The 13411-nt window shown below is 42.9% G+C and overlaps 1 long non-coding RNA gene across 1 annotated transcript; it reads right to left on the bottom strand.

Moving 5' to 3' along the window:
* Window positions 1-3032: 3032 nt before the first annotated feature.
* Window positions 3033-11071, bottom strand: LOC119473463. Its single transcript, XR_005202683.1, has 3 exons — window positions 10989-11071; window positions 10293-10426; window positions 3033-3079 (listed from the first exon to the last, which is right to left on the bottom strand). It is a non-coding gene; the product is annotated as an uncharacterized LOC119473463 (long non-coding RNA).
* Window positions 11072-13411: the final 2340 nt, after the last annotated feature.

The raw sequence follows: 13411 nt of genomic DNA, 5'->3' as shown, positions 1-13411 counted from the left end.
ACACATCCTATTTTGTGGTAAAGGATAACGAAAATATCTTTTTCGTCTTATCTATGAGGCCACTAAGGGTTAGGCACTAATCTGCAAATGGTCTATCATTTGTAAATGGTGGCACTGAGAAGGAGACCTCAGGGGCTTCCTGGTTCGGAGGCACAGAAGCATCCTTCTTCCAATGTGCTGTGCCTGCTCAGGGGGTCAGAGGCTAAATGACCCCCTGAGCAGGCACAACACATTGGACACATTTTAGGAGAATACATTTGTTGAAGTAGGTTTCACCAATACCATTCTTGTTTTCTGAAATAAAGCTTCAGACCAAGAATGTAAGTCTCATAAATGCAAAGCAGACAAAGGAAAGTGTTGGCGAGAGTGTGTAGGAATTAGGCCCTCTTACCTTGCTGATGGTAATATAAAATGGTGTAGCCATTTTGGAAACAGTTTGGCAGTTCCTCAAAATGTCCTAAGCGTCCACCTGAGAGAATTGAAAAGATATGCATGAATGTTCACAGCAGCATTACTCATAATAGCCAAAAAGTGGAGACAACCCAAATGTTCATTAACTGATAAATAAATAAACAAAAGATGGTATACCCATACAGTAGGTAAAAAGGAATGAAGTCTTTATTTTTGCCACAAAACAGATGCCCCGTGAAAACAGTATGCTAAATGAAAAAAGCCAGTCAACAAAGAAAGGTCAACATACTGTGTCATTCTATGTATATGAAAAGTTTAGAATAGACAAGTCTATGGAAACTGAAAGTAGATTCATGGTAGCCTAGAGTTTAGGGGTGGGTGGGATGGGAGTGACTGCTAGTATGTACTCTGTATGGGGTTTCTCTGCAGGGGTAATGAAAATGTTCTCAAATTAGATTATGGTGATGTTTGGACAGCTATGAATACACTCAAAACTACTGAATTGTTCACTTCTGTGAAACTTTTATTGTATGTGAATTATATCTTAATAAAGCTGTTTTAAGAAAGAGAATGCAAGCCTGACTTGCCAAGATGCCCTACTTTTGAAAACTAAATGAAGAAACATCTGAAAATTGCTATTTTCTATATGAAAGTATGCAGAACCTGGGGAGCTGACTTCCAGTAGGCAAGTCAGTAAAGACTAGATAATGCAGCAATTGAGGCTTAAAGGTTGAGAGCCTGTATATGTGCCTTAAAGAATGACATAGATTTGGGAATAATAGAAAGCATATTCTAGATGAAAGCAATGGGGTGAGTCAAGCTCTAGAAGGGAAAAGACATGAACAGAAAACATGGAAAAACATTGTTCTCTTCCAACATTGTTTAAATTGAACAACGAAGACATACCACATTTTAAAGCCATGTTAACAAATACTCAGGGTATAAATATCTTTTGGATAATTTTATATTAAGAAAATACAAAAAACTTAACAGAAGCTCATGTTATAAGAAATGTTGATAGGTGACCTTTATTCTGTTTAGCAATGTGTATCAATAATAGCTTCCAAGAAGAAATTACTAAGTTGGAGCTGCTTGTAATATTTTTATTATTTTAGTTTATTATTTTTGAGACAGGGTCTTGCTCTGTTGCCCAGGCTGGAATGCAGTGGTGCAGTCATGGCTCACTGCAGCATTAACTTCCCAGGCCCAAGCAGTCCCACCACCTTAGCCTCCTGAATAGCTGGGAGTACAGCTGTGTGCCATCACGCCCAGCCTACTTGAAAAATATTAACCGTGAAAACCAATTTAATGCTAGCACATCCACGTTCAGTAACCACGTGATCAAAGAGAAAATATCTTTCTTTGGTTGGGTGGCTCATGCAGGGTTGTCAGAAGCAGGCTGCGCTCAGTTTGATAAAATGACACGTGGCATTTCTTATAGCAACATTTGCCCTCTTAGAAAGGAACCTTCACAAGGCAGGTAGCCAGAGTGACGACTGTCTCGAAGCCCTCAGTGCAGATGATTCATTCCAAGTCCAGGGAAAACCAGAAGTCCTTTTATGTATGAACAGATGTATTAAACAGCTTTATAGATCTTCCCTCTACAGACATCTCAGCAAGCTTCATAGCCTATTTATCTACTTTTGGTTCTCTGCTCAGAAATTTTATGATTCTCCATATTGATCAAGTAAAGGCAGCAGTGAGGAACAGAATATCTCAGTCAAATTAAATTTCTACCTTTTTCCAGGACTGGAATAAAGTTCATTAAGTGAAGATGGGTCCTGCTTTTTCAGAAACTGAATAAAGACGAGATACAGATACAGCCACTAGTTAAGAAGAAATAAGTAAGAAATAATAAATAGTGAAAAACCTCTAACATGCAGTCCATGAGGTCTTGTGCAAGCAAAGAAGCACGTGGATGCCACATAGCCCCAGCAAAGGTAGCCCCAAAGGAGTGAGGCTACTCAGTAGACCTAGGCTAAGAGCAATGCCTATCTCCTCTCTGCATCAGTCTTTGTGAGCTGGAGATTTTAGTTCCTCTTACCAGCAAGAAGAGGAATGATACCAGCTGGTATGAAGGCAGGTGGCAAAAGGTGTGTCAGGAAGATAGTTTTGAAATGAGAGAGTTCCCTGACACCCCTTGCAGGATGTGCGACAGGAGTGTGGCTCGTTTCTTTGGCCACTGCACCTGCTTAAACCCCTTATGGGAGGGGGGGCATGCAGATTGGCAGGTATAGGAGCTGAGGTGAGTGCTTTGGGGCTCTGGTCCCATGGTAGCATCTAGGAGTGGGCACCTGTGACTCCCAGGTGTTACAGAGAGCTCTTTTAGCCTTGCCATCCACAGACAGCTTAAGTGTTAACCAGCTCAGTGCTCTCTTGGTGCTCAGGTCCTTGTTCAGCATCCAGGAAGAATCAGGTTGCACATGAACTTGAAGAATGAATGCAGGGTTTTATTGAGTGTTGAAGGTAGTGCTTAGTGGGATGGAAGGGGAGCGGAAAGGGGGATGGAGTGGGGAGATGATCTTTCCCTGGAGTTTGGCTGTCCAACAGCACATCTCTCTGACCAACTCCTCAGCATTCAGATGCTTATTCTCTTCTGCCTGCCACACCATTCTACCATTCTTCTGCTCTTCTGTTTGTCGTCTTGTCTGCTTCTGGAGCCTGGGGTCTGGGGTTTATATGGGTACAGGGTAAGGGAGCGTGGCAAGCCAAAAGGCAACTTTTGGGTGTGTAAACATGAATGCCTCTTCCCATTAGGGCCACGGGTTTCCAGGCTTGAGGATGAGGCCTTTGCCAGGGACCCACCGTCTTCTACCCAGTATTTCTCCCTGTCTCTTCTCTGTATCAGTTGGGTCAATAATTTGGGAAGAGGGAGTAAGATGCAGCATCTAGATGACTGACGAGGCAGCCTCAGCTCTGCTTACGGCGCTCATAAATGAGGGATCATTCCTCTTGTTCCCTCTCCTCTCAACAAAGAAAGAGCATGAGAGAGAGGCATAGGCTCAGTATCCTAAAAGTTACAATCTGGTCTGACACTCCGTGGCTAGTGTTGCGTCTATGACTAATGGCACCACCACTGCTCATAGGGATACATTCCATCATTGGGGCCCTTTACACATCATTTCTGAACATCCTCACAGGCACTAGGTGACTTTGCCTGTCATAAACCCAATTCACAGCTAAGGAACATAAGGCCTGTGGTCCCCCACCGTGATAGGGCTGGAATTCAAACCCAGCCACCAAAGCCCTGGTCCATCTGGGGCACCAGGATTCAAAAACAAAAACATTTGACTGAGTTCATTTACAGGGGAGAAGTGAAGAGGACACTTAGCTGGGTAAGGCTTGAAGTGGGGGCCATTGGCTAAGAAGTCAGTGATCAAGCAGTTTTGTTTTATTAATTCCATGCTGGATTTCCATAGTTGGGCCAGTCAGTTTGTAAGTTACCTCTTGAACAGTAGCTGAACTACCCAGAGTGCATGATTGGAAAAGAGGAAACGGGGGAGGCTAGTCCTCCACAACCTCTCACAGGAGAGAAATATGGTTTTCTCCAGCTCCTACAGACAGGTTCCTGGGGCTATCTGGGGCTGGAGTCTCTAGGCAAGCTGATTTGAAATGCGTCCAAGCGGATATCATGCTTCAAAGAGTCAGGCCCCCCGGGGCAGAGGCCGAACCTGAGTACTGGAAGGGGACCAGGGAGCTAGAATTCAGGCACTGCCCTCCCATCCCCCAGGGCCGGGAGGGTTTGTTTAACCCCTCAGGGGTGCTGTGTGCCTTCCTTGTCAAGGTGGTTTGTGGCTTCGTGAAGCGATATTTATAGAGTGCTCTGTGATTCTTGGGTGAACATTCGTTTTATAAATGAATGATCAAATTTATTAGCAACGAGTAACTAACCCGTCTACATTTATTTTGTTGATAATACAAATTTACAAGGTTTTAATTGCCAGTTTTAAAACCCCCAAAACCCATACATAAATACACGGGTAATAAAATATCTTCTCACTGTGCCCTTGACTTCTGTAGTTACATGAAGGCTTATGGGAATGTCTGAAGGAGTTTTCAGATGGAATCACAAAACTTGTTTGAAAGGACTCGGGGCCGGAAACAGTCGAATTCAAACCTGGCTGGTGGTAATTTCATTTGTGTTAACCGAAATGCTACTACTGATTATGATTATTAATAATTTGCTTTATAATGCTTGTTCATGTTAATAATCTCCTTTCATTCTATTCTCTCATTTACTGCCCTATGACTTTGCTACTTGGAGTGTGGTCTCCAGATCAGCCACAAGGGTATGGCCTGGTAGCTTATTAGAATTGTGAACTCTCAAGCCCCACCTCAGACCTACTGACCCTGAACCTGCAGTGTCATAAGATCCCCAGGTTATTTCTGTGCACATTGTGGTTTGCGATTTGCTTCATTATGAGGTGTTTTATCCTCTCCCATTTCACCGTCAAAGCAACTGAGCTCCGCAGAGGTTCAATACATCACCCACAGTCTCCCGCCAAGCTGAATTTGAATCTGGTCTCTTGTAGTCAGAGCTCTCAACCATAAGCCAGATGCTGCAGGTGTCCACCATGAGTCCAGAAGCATGGACTTGTGAGGACAGTGATGACAGTCTTGGGCCCCCAAGGTAGTGACTTCACTGGGCGTGGATCCATTGGTTATATACTCAGCTGTCTGTACCTACGTCCTTCAGGCCCAGAGTGGGGGAGACTCAACCTCTGCACAACGCACCTCAGAGAAGCCAAGGGACAGCCTGAGGTTGCGATCAAGTGTGGTCTCACGTAACATTTTCTTTCAAGGATAGAAACGTTTGTCTACTTATTGCTTAAGAAAAAAATAACCTATTTTGAAACAGTAATCTGCATCCCAGAAAATCAGGGAATGTCTGAGGTCAAAGTGAAGTGGTAAATCGAGTACACTCATTAATAGCAATGAGAGTTTACTATGTGTCAGTCACTGTTCTGAATGCCAACAATGGCGTAGGGGTACAAAGCTAAGTCCCTGATCGCAGAGAGGAAGAAAGTTAACACGGAAGATGATTTGAGCCATCTCTGTGTCTCTCCACCAGAATCTAAAGGAAGTCAAGTCAAATCTTTCTCTTCAACATTGATCTGATCAATGCAAATGTCAACTGGAACAGAACCCATGCAAATCACCCCAACTCCCTGAGTTCCCTGTTTCTCTCTGTTGTGGCAGGCTTAACTTAATCTGTTCTCACCCTGAATGCACCAACTTTAGCCAAGATAGGAGGTCTCCCACTGCCTGACTGAGCACTTTTTATGTTAGTCAGGGTCTGTTTCTAAGCGTGAAGAGAAAGAAAGGCTATTGAGATCCATGGAGCCCGGCCATTGAGATCCATGGAGCACGGCCGTTGAGATCCATGGAGCCCGGCCGTTGGGATACATGGAGCCCGGCCGTTGAGATCCATGGAGCCCGGCTATTGAGATCCATGGAGCCCGGCTATTGAGATACATGGAGCCCGGCTATTGGGCATCTCTCCTCCCAGGCGCTCTTCTAGCATTGTACTCAGCAACTCCAAACTCAGATGTTTGCCTACCTGTCAAGTGGGTGGGCAAATAATATTCTCTGTATTGCTGAAAAGGTGTGTGTGACTTTGGTGACTAAAAAATACGTGGATATTTTAAGAACTAAGGTGGCTCGTATTCGTATACAGACCTCTCCTTTTTCTGAACCCAATGGTGAAACTGTTTCAAAACCATCTTCTCCTTCTGTGCTTTGTTGAAATCATTCAGAGTGCCTTCTGAGACCAGGGTCTTCTAAATTTATGCCTTGCCATCTAGAACTTTATCCTAAGGACAAAGTTCCTCTGCAAGGGATGCTCTCCCTTGAACACCATTTTCTGAGTGGCAGAAAATGCCACTTCCACAGCCATGTGGGAAGAGAGACTGACTCTTCCAATGGAACCACAAACAATGGGATTTGCATGAGCCAAATCTCATCCAAGCCTCTGAAAACTACCCCTGGAGGCTTTCTGAGACAAAGATCCTTCACAGTTGCCCTTTGTTTCTAATTTGGTTAGAAATTATTTTAGGATTATTGAATGACTAGGAATTTAAGGATATGGTTTCATCTTTCTGGGTGTTCTCTTATTGGATTCCTGTAGCTTAAACCAACCGAGGCCACCCAATAAATAAGACTTGGATGCCTGGGTCACTGATCGGCTCTGTCCTTTCATGGATTCAAAGTGTGACTATGCAGCCTGAGTCACTGGTCTCAGTTGCTGGATTTAAAAATGGGCAAATCCCATGGGATCCCTGCCCTCAAGATGTCTTAGACACCTTAGACAGTGGCAAATATAAAACTCAGACACTAAAAATGGGCAGTGTCTCATGGGCTAAACGTGGATATTTGGTCTACTACCCTTGTGTATAAGGGGTTCATTATGAATATTTGTGGATTTCCTGGAAAGGGAGTTTTAGGGCAGATGCCACAAAAGGTGTCTATGAATATCATTTAGACTTTCTCACCAGATGGAATAAAGGGGTATTTGTGTTCTATCATCTTTTTTTTCCTCTAGTACTAAATGACAAGAAAAACATTGTCTCCAACCCAAATAGAGCTTATAATACCTTAGTTAAGAGAAATGATATAGAAACAAAACATAATATAATATTGCGAAATGTGGTAACTACTTGGAAATGACCAAGGTACTCTTTTCATGGATGTTTCCTTTTCTACTAAAAGTAACAACTTCCACATATATAAAACTTTTGATTAAGTCCAAGTCTTCAGAGAAAGAGTAAGGTCAGAGAAAAAGGGCGTTGGGTTGATGAAGAAGAAAGTGGTTGAAGGAGTGTATTAATCCTTTCTCAGCTCTCATGCTGCTAATAAAGACATATCTAAGACTGGGTAATTTATAAAGGAAAGAGCTTTAATGGACTCACAGTTTCATATGGCTGGGGAGGTCTCACAATCAGAGCAGAAAGGGAAGAAAGAACAAAGGCACATCTTATGCGTCAGCAGGCAAGAGGGCACGTGCAGGGGAGCTCTCCTTCACAAAACCATCAGATCTTGTGAAACTTACTATCACAAGAACAGCATAGGCAAACCGGCTCCCATGATTCAGTTACCTCCCATGAGGTCCCATTCACGACACATGGGGATTATGGGAGTCACAATTCAAGATGAGATTTGGGTGGGGAAACAGCCAAACCATATCAGGGAGTGATCCAGGGATCCCTCTCAGGGGATGTGGTACTTTGGTTGCCACTTGAAGAATGAGAACTTAGCCAGTGGGGTGGGGGTTGTCACAGGCAGCAGACTTTCAAGCAGACAACAAAACATGTGTGACCCCCAGGTGGGTCAAAAGCTGGGTGCTTTGCAAGAACAGCATGAAGGTCAATGCCGCTGCAATTGCGCTGCAGTAGTGGAGAGAAGAGTGAGCTGAGATGATGCTGGAAAGGACAGGAAGCACTAGATCAGGCAGGTTATGCAGTTCCACAGTGAGCCATTGACATGATCTCCCTTAATAATGCCCTCTGGCAGCTGTATAAAAACCAGACTTGGGGGGATGCCATGGAAGCTGGGGAGCATTTAAAAAACTGTTGAAATAGTTGAATCCAAAGATGGCCCAGGTTATAATGGTAGAGATGAAGAGAAGGAATTTAAATGTTATTTGGGGTATTAGAGCTCATAGGATTTGTTGATTGATTAGATGTTAGAGGATTAGTTAAGGATGCTTTCAGATTTTTAGTTTGAAGTCTTGGGTGGATATGTGGATCAGTTAACAAAGATGAGCTAAGACGGTAGGAGGGACTGGTTTGGGGGAGAGGCCAAGTGCTAGCAGAGAGACCTCATCCTGAAGACATGACTGTGCAGAGATGCAGGAAAGCTGCCCCGGCCAAGAGGTTACTGTTAATCTGTTTTGGCTCATCAGAAAAGAAAAAAGTGTCTTGAGTGATTATTGCTACTTGCCCTGAGCACAAAGTTATGGTGAATTTGTTGGGTACTTGCCATCCATGCCCTATCAGATATAGGACAATGCCTGGATATTGGACATGGAACACTAGTAAATCACGTTTAAAGCCCTTCTCTTGCCAGGCACTATTCTAGACGCTGTCAGGGCATGTGTAATGACCAGTTGACAAGAGTCAATTGCAATGTTTTCCTTCAGGTTTTAATGTAAGCATCATCAAGGAAGCTGAGAAGCATTTTGTTTCTTTTAGAGTAGTAAGTGTGCACTGTAAGTAATGGTACAGACGTCCATGGGTGGGAAGACTCAGGCTGACCCTGGAGTCTGGAGTTTTATACACATAACAACTCTCAGTAGAATGAGATGGCCATAAAAATTTGCAACTACAGGATAAATATTCTATCCACAAATCATTTTCATTATTTTAATACTTGACCAAAAGGAGTTTTGAATTTTATACTTTGAAGCTTTCAGCTGTGGACTGCTAAGGGTGATACTCTTGATGGGAACAGAACTTCAATTCCAGAGCTCATTTCAAATAGCACTGGGTCCAAGGCCAAGTACCTTGTGTCATTGGCCGGTCAAACCATACTGAGAATGCCCATTACAAACATATCTTTATTGCACTTTATCTCTTTAAAGCAGCAACATTTTTTGGCAGCTGGAGCTGCTTCTCTGGATCCAGTTAGTGGCTATAAAGGAGGCTCAGGTTTCTGGCAGTCAATCAGAACACAGGTGGAGCCGGCCCATGCACCCCAACAGTCTCTTGGCCTAGGCTAAATGGGAATTCAGTGGACCTCCTTGGAATTGGGGTGGGGGGACTCACATTTCCAGTGGAAAGAAAGTAAATTCAGAATCCAGGAAGGGAGAGGCAGCTTATAATAACAGTCTCTTACCTTCTGTACTGGGCTTTACATTTCACACTACATATATTATTGTATCACACAATAATATATAATTTCACAGAATATATATGTTACTATTCTTTTTCCTCACCACCTGACCCCTCAAAAAAGTCCTGTGAGGTATATATTGTTATCCTCATTTTATAGATATGGAAACCAAGGTTTACAAAGAGAAGGTGCTTTGACCAAAGCCACAGACAGATAAGTGGAATTTACGTGGAGATCTGACTTCAAGTGTAACCTTCAAGGGCAAACTTCATGGAAAGTAAAAAGGAACTAAAATTTATTGTATTTTACTTTGTGCCAGGCACAGTACAGTACAATGCTGGGGAAGAAAGAATAATCAAATACTGTTTGCAACTTCATTTGCCATCTCTGTCACTACTCAAGAGAAGCCATGAAGTCTAAAATAGCGTAATGTCACAGGGATTGAATTGATACTAGAATTTACATGTGCTCTTGGTCATATTTAGTGAAAATGTGAGAATGATTTAGAGCAGGGGTCAGCAAACTATGACCCATGGGCCAAGTCTGGCCTGCTGCCCATTTTTGTAAATCACAGCCCATTGGAGCACAGCCATGCCCATTTATTTACACATTGCCCATGGCTGCCTTTGTGCCAGGAGGACAGGGCTGGCTCATTGAGACAGAGACTATAAGGCTTGTGAAGCCTAAAATATTTACTTATCTGGACCCTTACAGAAAAATGTGCTTACTCTTGATTTAGAAATGTTTTCTTGACTTGAATCATGAACTCATCCTTTTAAAAATAGGAATTATAGTGAAGGGTAGATTGCAAACTAACTAAGAATATAAATTTAGTACTTAAAGTGCTTGGACGAGATCTCTGTAATCCTCTCTGAATGTGAAGTTAGGATTTCTGGGACATGGCAGAAATGTTTGAGGACAATAAAAGGGAGAATTTATCCATGAAGTATCTGTTAATGTAGCCTGCCATGGTTGGAAAAATAGAGCAAAGTGGTGCATAGCTCAGGGCTGGTTAACTGTAGAAAAACAATCCCCATATCTTGGTGTCTTACCTTTCTTGCTTGTGTCACAGTCCAACGTGGAGTGAGCACTGTGCTCCATGCAGTCATTCAGGGGCCCAGGCACCTTCATGGTGTGGCCCTACCATCTCCCAGAGCCTCAGAGATCTCCACTGGATTCTTTGCATCTAGCAGATGACAGGGGAGTGAGCATGGGGAACAGATCAGGACATTTTAGAGGCCATTCCTGGAAGTAACACACATCCTTTCTGCCAACATTCTATGAGGAATAACTAGTCACATGTCCTCACTTACATTAGAGGGGGCTGGGAAATGCAGTTTAGAAGTACGCCAAAGATGAAAGAAACATGAATATTGGTGAAGAATGAGCCAGATTCTGCCTCAATGGTCTGTGCATCTAACCAGGTAAAATGTCTTAGGTTTACGTGCTGCTTGGCTAGGGAGTCTCCCCACTCCCTCTTGCCCTCCTTCCTGTCTCCTTTGCTCTCTTGCTTCCTCTCTTATTTCCCCCTCCCTCCCTCCTTTCCTCCCTCCCTCCTTTCCTTGCTCCTTCCTTTCCTCCCTCCCTTTCTTATCTGTTTATGATCAATCCGTAACCTGGTCCTTGGTCATAAAAACTACATAAACTGTTAAAAACTAATTAGTCCCTGTTCTGTGTTATCTATGTTTCCAATTGCACCCAAATTGATAGAGGAAAAAAATAGAAAAAAATAAATGCAAGAATCCTACCACTAACAGCAAGGTGATGAAAGGGGGAGCATGGGTACCATGCTCTGGAGCCGGATGGATGGGGAACATTTGGCTTATGTATGTATGAGTTTAAAGTGGTATTTAATTAAAAAGTTGCAAGCTCATGAAACAAAGGATTTTGTTTGGCTCTCCCTTGTACAATCCCAGTTTCTAAGAAACAATAACTTGTAATTTATGGGATCCCTTTTCACAGAAGTATGGAAGTTATATGTAGCTCATATTTGAATGAGAAAAAATAAGTCCCTGATGGTAACTCATTATCTGTCTGACTAACAAAGGACAAAGTACAAATCCTGGAACATCTTGCTTTGCCATTTCATATTTATGACATATCCTGTTGGTAAAACATTATTCTCAAGGCAAGCTCTGGAGTTTATTATTTTTTGTCTTCTCATTCTTCATCATTGCATCATTTTTTAAAAAAATCCTGGGCCAGATGGAAGCTTTCCTCCTTTGGGGTCACGGTGGAAAAGAGGCTGTGTGGAACCATGGATGGCCTGCAACCACTTTTAAGAGGAAGATGGTCATGTCTCTTCACAATTCTCAGGCTCGACCTGGCCTTATTAAAGTTTATTCCCAGGAATGTTCTGGTTGGGGGATATAGATTGTTCTGGAGGTATTCTGGGCTCCTCTGAGAGTGACTTCTTGCTCTTTTCATGGGCACTTGACCCTCTGCAATTATTTTTAGTTACACTGGTTAGCATGTATGCTTCGTCTTCTCCCTCAATGGGCCTGCAAACTCAGTGAGTGGAGGAGACTCCTTTTTTGGCTTCATTTTTATCTCCCAAGTGCCTAAAGTAGGGCTTGGCACATCATGTGCACTCTAAATATTTTGGGAAAGGGAGAATGAATGAGTGAGTGAATGAGTGCATAGTGGTAGGGAATAGATGGCAGGCACCTCCTATCTGCTCATCCCAATGTCCAGAGGAGATGAGAAATGGACCCTGAGACTTTGTCTCCGCTTACCTGAGAGCAGTCCCTTCCCATTGATTGGGATCCGTGGATTTGTCATCATCAATCACTCTGGAAAGTTTTCACAAGAATGTAAGTGATAAAATGGTATTCCATTGAGTGAAACACTGATGAGAAGCATCGATAAGTTTCTCGTTTGTCCCTGAAGGAGAAGGTGCAGTGATGGTCTGTTGGAGGCCTTAATTCATAGAATCCAGCTGTAGTCTAAGGGCACTGGACTTGGATATTGCTTCTTCTAGACTTCAATTAGGAAATTTCCTTCTTAATAAGAACCAGGTCGATGAGATGCCAGAGAATGAACATCTCATTTCCCAGCTGCCTGCCTCTAAGGATGTTAATCCTCCCTAGCATTGATGGGGCCCCGGGGAAGAAGTCAGACATGGAATCAAAATCTGTTTTTGTTCCCATGAATGGGTGAGGCTCTGCCTGGCCTTCAGGTGTCCAGTCCCAGAGACAGTCAGATGTAAGTTACCAGCCACTGTCCCTTTTAGGAGGCCTCCTGATTTGTATCTCAGCATGGACATCTGCCCGTTGTAGGATCTTGAGCAGGATACTTGACCTGTGAGGCCAATTTACTCATTTGGGAAATGAGGTTGCTGATATCATGCCCCTTTTAGTGTTGCTAGGAGGATTAGAAAAAACAGTGCTCTTAAAGGGTTTAAACACACTGTGAGGCACATAGGAGGAGCTTTGCTCATGTCATTTAGTGTTGCCAAATTTATTATTATTCCAGCTCCCTTTGGGAATCCTGAGGATGGTTGAATATTTTATAGAATTATAAAGAAGATTAGGTTATCACATCACATATTGAACTACATAGAGTATCTTCAATTCATAAAGTCCATGTCTTCTACTTCTCTTTAAATTTTTGTCCCACTTTGGAAAGGGCTTACTAAAAACTAAGCAATTAAAAAAATTCCTTTTCCTAGCAAGCTGCCACAGTCATGCCTGTGGTATAATAAAAAATAAATACATATTTGGTTTTGGTCCCACGTTTGTGGCACAGTTCCTAAAACCTTTGGAATCTCCGGAGTGATGAGTGTCTTTTCTATGCTAATAAGGTGACTGGTGTTAGGAGGCCCCAGGATAGCTTCAGTATGGAAACTAGTTGCCAGAAAGACCACACCACATGTTGTGATTAGAGGATAGGAAATTTCAGCCCCACCCTTCTACCTCTGGAAAAGGGAGACGGTCAGGAGATTGAGTCCATCACCAATGGCCAATGATTTAGTCTACCAGGTCAGTAATGAAATCTCCGTAAAAACCCCTTAAACGGTGGGGTTCAGATTGCTTCTGGGTTGGCAGACACATCTGTTGTAGGACCTTCTCCTCTGGGTCCTTGTCACACGACCAGGAAAGATTAGGCTCGCAGACACTTTGAAGGGCGAGAAAAATGGAATTTATTGGGAGAAAAGAAAAAAGAAAAAGCA

Source organism: Cebus imitator, unplaced genomic scaffold (genome assembly GCF_001604975.1).
Source record: "Cebus imitator isolate Cc_AM_T3 unplaced genomic scaffold, Cebus_imitator-1.0 Scaffold8, whole genome shotgun sequence".
In the NCBI taxonomy this organism is placed as follows: Eukaryota; Metazoa; Chordata; class Mammalia; order Primates; family Cebidae; genus Cebus; species Cebus imitator.
This window is presented reverse-complemented; position numbering and strand designations above follow the sequence as displayed.